Here is a 10972-nt window from a genome sequence, read left to right as displayed (position 1 = left end):
CACTGCTTCTGCTGATTGTTGGGGACCAATTCAGAATTCCACTTCCTTCATGAAATCTTCCCTAATTTCGCCAACACCACTCATCACTCTTTTCTATGAACTGTGCATAGGATTTCTGCTTCTTTTGTGCCTGTTTGCATCATAAATTTTTGTGTACTTGTCTATTTCTCTTACTAGATCATAAGTCCATTAAAGCCAGGAACAATGTCTCTGTCACTTTGAATCGACCATAGCACCAGTTTATCTTTACCAGCAGTGACAACTCTGTAATGGTGATAAGTAGGTCAACTAATAAAATAATTTTGGGATAAGTTAAAAAGAGAGACCTTTCTGGAAGTAGAATTTAAAGATGGAACTTAATATGGCTCCAGAATCATTTATTATAGGTCTTAGGTGAGCTTTTGTCACTTCTTATGTTTTGTATTCACTCTTAATATTGGTATCTCGATCACACTGTGTCCTTTTTAAGTGAAACTGTCAAAACCCATCTGGCTGGTCAGCAAAATGTTGGTGCTGCTGTGACACCCTGTCAACAATGACACTCTCCATACCTGCCATATAAAAAATAAAATAAAATAAAATTAGTGCGTTATACAAAAAAGAGAATCGCGTCAAGAGTAATATGAAGGAGTTGTTACGAAGAAGACTTTCTGTAGTATCTGGGAACAGCCCAAGATAGATAATATTCTATAAATTCCTATGACCAGTTCCACATAATTTGTTTTCATATAAACACTGAACTCAAACCCAGGTTTCGATAACTAGAGACGCTAAGAGATATTAGCTTTAGCTTTAAAAGAAACCTCAAAAAAGGATTTCAATTAAAGAGTAATATGGTATGTACACGTTTTCAATATAATTCATCTACCACCTACCTTACATATTAAAATCCAATTTATACAATTTAGATTTCATGAAATAATAATGCTAGCCACAGTTATTTGTAGCACAATGAACATTGTTGAAAGTCTAAAACATGACAGTGACCTTTATATTAGTCTGTATTACTACCCAGAAAAGGCAATTTTATTTCATAGCCTATTGAATATAGGAGCCATTTTCAGATGCATCTAGTTTAAGTGGTAAAATTACAGAAAATTACACATACAGTATGATAGCTTTTTTCCTACTCTAAGGAAAGCACCTAAATGCCTTCAAATTCTGTAAAATCATTGCTCTTTTAGAATCAGTGGTTCCAAAATTATCAGACGCTGTCAAATTTTGCAACCATATGTGCTTAGTTTATGGTTAATATATCTTTATTGATGACCATTGATTTAACATAGATTATTAGGACTGTTACACTGGACCTAAGCAAACCTCAGACAATAGCATCCAGCATCATTCTGTTGAGATGAGAGGGGAAAAGGACGGTAGGAAGTGGAGGAAAACACGCCCCATGAGATCATCAGCAAGGAAATGCCTGGAGGAAGACCAGGCCTTAACCACTGTCAGTTCCTAGACACTTATGGGTCTTTCACCTCTAAATTTATCTAAAGTCTCTAATTTTATTAATGTATACTAGTTACATACGTTCCTTGATGGTTCTCTAGAATTGTGATTTGTATGTTTGACAGATAGCTCATAATTCTAATACTGAGAGTTTGAACAAATCTCCCTGTCACTCCTTTTCACTTTTGTGATCGGATGAACGCTGGTCTTCTTTCTCATTCATCAGCATTTGACTTTTCAGACTGGAGTTCAATATTTCTATTCCATCATTTTTCAGAGTTTAGAAATCTCCTTAGTCATTTAAATTGCCCTTCCTGGGAGCTTTCTAGCTGTTTTAGGGTGTTACTATTCTTTTTAACTCTGTGAAAGCCAGGTCATCCCTGCTTTTTGAGATCTAAGATTTTTAATATCCCAGCATTTAAAGGTTTATGCATTTTCTAACAGATGCAGAAATCAATGGGAAATCTCATGAGATCTTGAAACTATAAATTAAAAGTAACCCAAGGCTCACACTGTAGATAGCTAGGCAGCTAATATCTACCTGGTGGGCTAGTCTTATCTCAGTGTATCAGAACACCTGTCTATATAAAAAAGTCTTTTCTAACTTGTTGTATACTGTGCTATTTCCTATGTTAAAACTACTCCTTAACATGCTAAATTTACCTATCCAGGGAAGGAAGTATATTAGTACATTGTGATCTGATTTAAAAATAAAATATTCTTCAGTCCTGAGAGATTAGTGTGCCAAACAGGTAGAATGTAATGGAATAAGGGTGTCAAAAAGTGGCTGAGTTTAAAGAAACATATGCAAAAGTAGGCCTGGGTAGGGTTTCTCGGGAGCTAAAGTATAATTATGTGTAAGCATCCAGAAAACAGGTCCTCAGAGATAGGGACCTGAAAAGAGGGGTAAAGGTAATAGTAGCAGATGCAAGTAGGTTTAAAATTAGTCCCAAATAAAACATTGCAGCTATCTTAACTCAAATGGCACAGTCGTATAAGGGACAAATTGAGTCTATAATATAATGCACTAAGTGGCTGCATAAATATAAATAATTACTTTAATCTTGATTGTTAACCCTTACAAACTGATAACACATGAAAAAATACTGGCAAAGTAGATCTTCAGTTAAAAAGACATAGAAATTCATTCTCTTTTTAAAGGTCATTCTTTATTTTTTAAAATTTACATCCAAATTAGTTAGCATCTAGTGCAACAATGATTTCAGGAGTAGATTCCTTAATGCCCCTTACCCATTGAGCCCATCCCCCCTCCCAGAACCCCTCCAGTAACCCTCAGTTTGTTCTCCATATTTATGAGTCTCTTCTGTTTTGTCCCCCAAATGTCTATCAATGGATGAGTGGATAAAGAAAATGTGGTATATATAATGGAGTATCACTCGGCAATCAAAAAGAATGAAATCTTGCCATTTGCAACGACGTGGATGGAACTGGAGGGTATTCTGCTAAGTGAAATCAGTCAGAGACAGACAAAAATCATAGGACTTCACTCATATGAGGACTTTAAGAGACAAAACAGATGAACATAAGGGAAGGGAAACAAAAATAATATAGAATTCATTCTTAATAAAAAAAATTGTGCAAATAATCAAACTCACTATTAAACAGATATACAAATTAAAATAAGAATAGAAGATATTTTTAACCAACAAAATGGCAAGAATTAGAAAACATTATCCTAAAGACAGTAGCAATACACCTGGTAGGAATATAAATCGGCACAAACTTTCTGGGAAATACTTTGACAATATGTATCAAGGTCCTCAATAATACCATAGTGTTTCAGAAATCTCTCCTTTGGAAATAATCAAAGATGCAATAAAGGACATATTACCAGCATTACTTGTAGCAAGAGAAACTAAGAAATAGATCGATATTATTATATAGATGCATAGAAGCATATCCACAGAGTTAGATAAATTAAGGTTGAAATATAAAAGAATATTATATAACTACTAGACATTGTTTTTAAAAATACATAACTATGGAGGGTACCTGGGTGACTCAGTCTGCTGAGCGTCCGACTTCGGCTCAGGTCATGATCTCATGGTTTGTGAGTTTGAGCCCTGCGTTGGGCTCTGTGCTGACAGCTCAGAGCCTGGAGCCTGCTTCAGATTCTGTGTCTCCCTCTCTCTCTGCCCCTCCCCCACTCACACTCTGTCTCTCTCTCCTTCAAAACTAAATAAACATTTTTGTAAAAAATGTAACTATGGGGAAAATAGCTGTGAATCTTAAGAAGAAAAGTGTGGAAGAGAACATTAAATCTTATGTGAGATTTTCTCTGAGTAATGGAATTGTACTTGATTTTTTACTTTCCCTTTTATACTTTTCTGTATTTTCTACAGAATGATGTACTCCTTATCTATTCTGAGGGAAGGGAGAGTCACATTTGTAAAACAAATGAAACTCCAAAGGAGAACTTCTTAGGCCTTGCTAGTAATAGTAAAATGCTTCCAAGAAAGTAGAATCCAGATAGGAACTGAAGTCTGGACACATTAGGATAGTGTCAATTGCTAACTTTTCTCCATAGTCTCAAAGTAATTTGAAAGACAAGTGCTTGCATTATTACCATACAATTTTTAATCTTGAAATTACGGATTCTAAAAGACAGTGTCCCTCTTACAGAACAAAAACTTAAAGACTATTAACCAGAATTGATCAAATATTAAATGCTTTACCTGTATTAATTTTTCTTCACAACCCTATTTCTGCAGATGACGAAACTGAGTGCCAACGAGACTAAAGGACACATGGTTGCCAGTAAATAATAAATAACACACAGTTGTCAAGCAACAGAAACAATATTGGAACCCAGGAAGCTAGACATCAGAGCAGATGCTTTTTTTTTTTTCAATTTATTTATTTAAATTCATGTTATTTAACATGGGTAATATATTGGTTACAGGAGTAGAACCCAGTGCAGAACACATGCTTTATCCATTAAACTATTCCACCTCTCTGATGGTATTGTGCCTCTTAAAGTTTCTAATTGACTAAATCCATTAGTTGCAATGGGCAGTGATTTATTGCTGACCTACTTACTTCTCTGTGACTGTATTCACCAGGGCTACAGCTTATCTGGTTCCAGGCTCCTGAGACAATCATTTGTGCCCATATCATTTGCATGAGAAGTTTACAAGTGAAGGAGTGGGATGGGGGTGGTGTTAAAAGAGGGACCAAAAAAGAATACTTCATTTCATAAAATAGTGTTAGGTTATTGCACCAATCAGTTCTTTCATTGAGTTTGCAGACATAGAAGGACGATTGGCTTCTGCAAAAGTCCATATAACACACCCAACACGAGATTGCTTTCCCCTTATCACTTGCTCTATGGGCAAGAGTCTAAAATTCAGGGTGTAACTAAAATTTTAATGAAACACGTATTCCTTGTGTAGCTTCAATGTTATGGTTGGTTTAAAATTATTAAATTCTGAAACTGTCTGATTTACTTTGTCTTCCAACTGGACAAAAAACTTTTTCCTATAACTAGGAATCTGCCATTTAATAGCTTTATAAAAATTCAGTTGTCAACAAATTCTCCATCAAAAGCTCTCCTCAACCATCCTATTGCACTTTTAAATAAATCAGAAAAGCATTCTACTTCAAATGAGAAGCAGATTGAATATGCAATAAATTCCTTCTTTTATGACAATTTTCCCTGGAGCTATGTTTATCAATACCACTGAGATGCTGCAAACTTTTGTTGTAAGATCAAAAAATAGAAGAGTTGATACAATGACCATAGAAAGCTTTGTTCTCCTTTGTTTGAACTTAACAGAGAGAATGTTGTCATATTTTAAAATTAAAATAAAGGAGATAGGACAACTGGCTAGTCAATTATTTAAGAAAAAATAATAAACCAAGTCTTTTCCTCAGGCCTTCAAAAAAGAAGAAGAAGAAGAAGAAAAAGAAGAAGAAGAAGAAGAAGAAGAAGAAGAAGAAAAACAATCATATAAAACTTTAGCTGGATTACAGATATAAATTGAAAAAATTAAACCATAAATAATAGAGAAAACATGGTCACATTATTTTATAATCTGGAGACATGGAAGGCTGTCCCTAAGTTCAATAGAAACCAGAAGCTATAAAGGAAAAGACTGATACGTTTTATTGCAAACAAATAAAAATTTTTATCAAAACAAAGTCAAAAACAAAGAAAAATGAGGGAAAATATCTTCCAGACCTGTGAACTACATTGAATTATGTCAATTTTTTAAGACCACTTAACAGTAGAGTGGAAAGAAACAGGATAGGTGAAAGAGACTTCCACATTTTACCAAATAACCTTCTAAAACAGGATGTTTGCCACAAACATGTATTTTTCTTAAAATTCAAAAGTAAAGAGAGAGTGAAAGAGCTAAAAGAAGAGTGAAGGAAAAGAAAATTTTAAATACACCATATTTTCCGTACATATCAAAATTGCCATAGTCTAATATCTTCCACCATTGAATAACTAAAAGAGGCCACAATGATTTCCAGGTGCAAACACATCTGAATTCAATCAACCAGAATGACATTTTGGTACTCTTGACATTCAGAAGTCATATGCATCTTGCTTTTTAGAATTTTAAACCAAGTACCAACCATTTTTACTCCACCTGCTGGTCAGAGTATATGTCAGAAAGATGCATTGGCATAAATTATTGCAATTAGGATTCATATTGATTAAATGAGCTTCTTTCAGTTTGTAAACTATACTTTTCCTTCATGACAATGTGTTTTGTTTTTCACTCTGCTAGAAATTGTTCTCATATCATACTTATCAGAAAAACAACGGGATTCTCAACTTTGTAATCAACATTGAAGAGGGCAACATACCTGCCAAGATCAAATTTCCCAATGACCTACAAAATTCATAGTCACAGATCATAGTCCAAGCTTTGTAAACAGTGTGTATCAGCTACAGTCTGTGTCATGAGGAAGAATAAAGAGATCAACTAGGTACAAAAATCTGGTTTTTTTGTTTTAATATTCTTTTCCTTGTCCACTTACTCTTCGTACGTGTCTTGCAAATGCACAGTATCGTGCTTATTTTTTTAATGTCTATTTATTATTTTTGAGGGACAGAGAGAGAAAAAGTGAGAGAGAACACACACCCTTGTGAACAGGGGAGGGGCAGAGAGAGAGGGAGACAGAGGATCAAAGTAGGCTCCTTCCACCCTGACAGCAGGGAGCCCAATGCCAGACCCTAACTCTGGAAACAGAAGATCATGACGTGTCGTGAGCCGAAGTCAGTTGTTTAGCTGACTGAGCCACCCAGGTGCCTCCCCCCACAGTATTGGTTTTAAAAATAACAAAAGAGGAACACATGGCTTTGCAAATTTTTATAGTTCGTGAATTAAGATTGACTCTTGCAAAAGTACAAAAATCAATTTGCATTTTTGAAGCATAAGTAATGCATTATATTAATTTTTAATTTTTTGTTTACATTTATTTATTTTTGAGAGACAGAGCACTAGTGGGGGAGGGGCAGAGAGTCAGGGAGACAGAATCCAAAGCAGGCTCCAGGCTCTGAGCTGTCCGCACAGAGCCCGATGCTGGGCTTGAACTCACAAACCATGAGATCATGACCTGAGTCGAAGTCAGATGCTTAACTGACTAAGCCACCCAAGCATCCCTATATTAATTTTTTAAATATGATTCTATGAAACCAATATTATATTAATCCAGGATTAAATATGGAACAAGATTTATTTCCTCTAGGGTTAATTTTCAACTCTACTAAGAGACATTTCTTATTTTATTTTATTTTGTTTTGCTTTTTTCTTTTTAATTTACATCCAAATTAGTTAGCATATAGTGCAACAATGATTTCAGAGGTAGATACTTTAATGTCTCGTACCCATTTAGCCCATTCCCCTCCCACAACCCCTCCAGTAATCGTCTGTTTGTTCTCCATATTTAGGAGTCTCTTATGGTTTGTCTCCCTCCCTGGTTTTATATTATTTTTGGTTCCCTTCCCTTGTGTTCATCTGTTCTGTGTCTTAAAGTCATCATATGAGTGAAGTCATATGATAGAGACATTTCTTGAACAAGATACATATAAGATGAATTAAGGAAAAAAAGTCAGAAGATTGGTTTAGCCGTGTACATGAAACAATCTTAAATGGCTAATTTTATAACACTGTTGCTGCATCATCAAATTCTGGTTATATTGAAACAAAACTCCAAGCTAAAGGGATTAAGTATTTAAAATGTATTCTAATGACGAGTATCCAGGATCTATAATTCTTTTCTTGAAAGAATGATAAAGATTGTCTTTTGGAAAAGCTCCTTATCACATTTTTTTAGAAACATCTGAATTCAATTTACATCTAAAGAGTAGACCTCTCGGGGCGCCTGGGTGGCGCAGTCGGTTAAGCGTCCGACTTCAGCCAGGTCACGATCTCGCGGTCCGTGAGTTCGAGCCCCGCGTCAGGCTCTGGGCTGATGGCTCGGAGCCTGGAGCCTGTTTCCGATTCTGTGTCTCCCTCTCTCTCTGCCCCTCCCCCATTCATGCTCTGTCTCTCTCTGTCCCAAAAAAAATAAAATAAAAAAAAATAAAAAAAAAAGAGTAGACCTCTCTATTCAGTAGATCATATTATCAAAACAAATTTTCATCCATTGAAAGATATTGATATATTATTCCCACTAATACCCAAATGGAAGGTAAAACTCTTCCTTTCCAACAAGAACATTTAGATTAAGAGCTGAAAAAACCATCCACTAATATGGCAGCTGATCAAATGCATGATTTTTATTGGAATCTTTTCCCCACTCTGTTGGAAAGTGTCTAACATTGTAGCAGATATTTCCTTTGAACTCTTGCCCAGAACTGGATTGCTAATATATATATTAGCAATGTATATACATAGGCACCACTGACTTTCAGTATTTTTGCTTGAAGACTATGCAACATGTTGAGAATTTTTCTTCTAAAAAAACTTCTTTACTTACACCAGGATGTGTTGCATCTTACTTGTAAAAGTGTTGACACCATACCAAAGCTACCAACGATGAAAATTCTCTGACCCTGGGGAAAGCAATCAGTCCAATCACATATTTGAACTGAGTAGTTAAACATGCCAAGGCTCTTTTGTCTGTTTATGCTTAGAGCCGCAAATTTAGAATAAGAAACTACCCAGCTTTGATTATTCAATAATAATTTATTAATAGTTGAAAATAATACCAGGAACCTTGGTACAGATGAATAGAACTAATTCCTCTCCTTGGGAGCTCCTATTATACAATCCACCCTAGTCTCACCTTCCTTAGGTGTCCTGGTGTGGACCCATGAGGGGAAAGAGAGAAAGCTAGTTGGGGGATGCCTTCGTTCCTAGAGTTATCCTCAAATTTGATGTTTCTCTAGATGAATTCACCTCAGTTTTCCAAATTAATGCCTTTCAGTCTAAAAATAGACATTCACCTTCCTTTCAAATTGTCCACATCAATCCCTTTAACTGAATAATGGCTAACAGTACCTGCAGGATACCCTCTCTAAAATAGAAAACATTTGATTCTCAGACTGAGGTAGGTTTGTGACAAGTGCGTGTGAATTTGCTCTGAGAAGTTACTGGTGGTGGTTTTTCAAAGTGCAATCTTAGCAGTGTGTTGAAGGAAAAAAAAAAATCTTTTTTGTCGATGATTCAGAGGAGTTCTCAAACTACATGTTCCTATATTTTAGGTGAGAAGAAACCCACACTTTATTAATTATCAGGTGCTTATTATGGATTATTTTACATAATCCTCAAAACAGTCTTATGTGTTGGTGTCTTTAGTCCAATTTTGCAGAAAATAGAAAGTTAAAGAGGCAAATAGCTTGCCTGAGGAATTCTAGGATTCAAACATAGGTCTGTATTGCTAAAAAGTATGTTTTACTGCTATTATATCACAAGGCCTGAACATGAAACAACAGGTATAAATGCATGTATCTTGAAACCATTTCCTTTAAGGTGATAAAGCACAGATAACGAAGACCACTCTGAACAAAAAAAACCTCTGAGCTTATTTACTCACCAGACAAGGGACGAGAGTGCACACAGGAGTGAAGAAATTCTTTAAGTTGGTCATTTAAGGAGAACATATCATGGTGGATGAGGAATTCACGGACTCCTTGTTCAGTTAAGTTCATTGTTCAGTTATCCAGAACTCTGGATAAGACAGAATGAGTCCATAAATCTGTGTGCTGTTGGTTAAAAAATTTCTATTGTATGTGGTCAGGAAAAGGTCTTCAGTAAGAAAAAAAGTTTCTGCAAATGGAGAACTCAAAGTTTATGGTCATTTACCAGCTTCAGATGATTATAACCAGTTATGGTGAAAAGTAGTATTCAGGTTTTTGGTTGTTGTTTGGTTGGTTTTTAAGGACGTTGAAGATTTTTTTAATATGTCCATGAGGGAATTAGCAAGGTGGCAAATCTGGTTCAAAGGAGAAACACTTGTATTTATAGCCACTAAAAGAACGAAGGCTAGGATAAAATTGCTAAATTATGTGCAAAACTGGTTAATGTCCTCTAGGGCAATACTGTGACTGTGAACTTTATCTTGTAAACTCTGTTACATAAAAAGAAAATACATTTGCATATCTACTAGACAAAATTTATTTGCATCATTATTTATTGTAGCATTTGCATCATTATGTTTTCTGTGAGTTAACAGCTAAATATATAGAAGGGTAAAACACCCCAACCAACAGTAAACAATAAGTCAGACAAACCTACATTATCCTGAAGAATTAGAAAATTCTTAGGTGGACATATAAGATAATGCCTCAGTAAAACATTGAAAAATATGTATTTATCTTTTTGTCTCTTTCCAAATTTGGGTATTTTTTCCTCAATACTCCTCCTTTGTATTAAAAAATGATCACCGATGAATTATTTTGATCACAGAAATGCTGAACGCATATGTTTTTGGCTTGCTGTCTGGACACAAGATTTACAATATTTGTTAACTTGTATAAGCCTCCTTATATTATGGCCAAGAAATGCAGAATTAAATGGTAACTAGCAACTACTAGAATCAGGCAATTATTTTCTATCCGGAGATTTTATAAGGAACCTTGGATGGTTTTCACAATGATCTCCACCATCCAGAGGTGTTTTGTTTTTTTTATTTGTTTGTTTTTTGAGTAACTTAGCCTTTATAAAGCTGAAAACAAACAAACAAGCAAACAAAAACCTAAAGCAGTAGAGGATTACCTTACACCAAGGGCAAGATATGGACTGGAAGGTTAAATGAGAAGGTATCAGGTTAGGATTTCAACATATGAATTTTAAGGGGACACAGTATTTAAACCATATCAGACCACCTGTTGAGTCACAAAACAGGTATCAGTACATTTGAAAGGATTAAAATCAAATAGAAGATATTATCTGATAACAACAGAATTAATTTAGAAATGAAAAATAAGATAAATAAGTATTTGGAAATCACACCATACACTTATAAATAACTCATCAATAAAAGAAATCCCAAAGGAAATTAGAAAATATTTTAAACTGAGTGATAATGAAAACATAGCATA

Source organism: Lynx rufus, unplaced genomic scaffold (assembly GCF_022079265.1).
Source record: "Lynx rufus isolate CCGP_SWC_20201006 ecotype Redwood Valley unplaced genomic scaffold, mLynRuf1.p SCAF_26, whole genome shotgun sequence".
Classification (NCBI taxonomy): Eukaryota; Metazoa; Chordata; class Mammalia; order Carnivora; family Felidae; genus Lynx; species Lynx rufus.
This window is presented reverse-complemented; position numbering follows the sequence as displayed.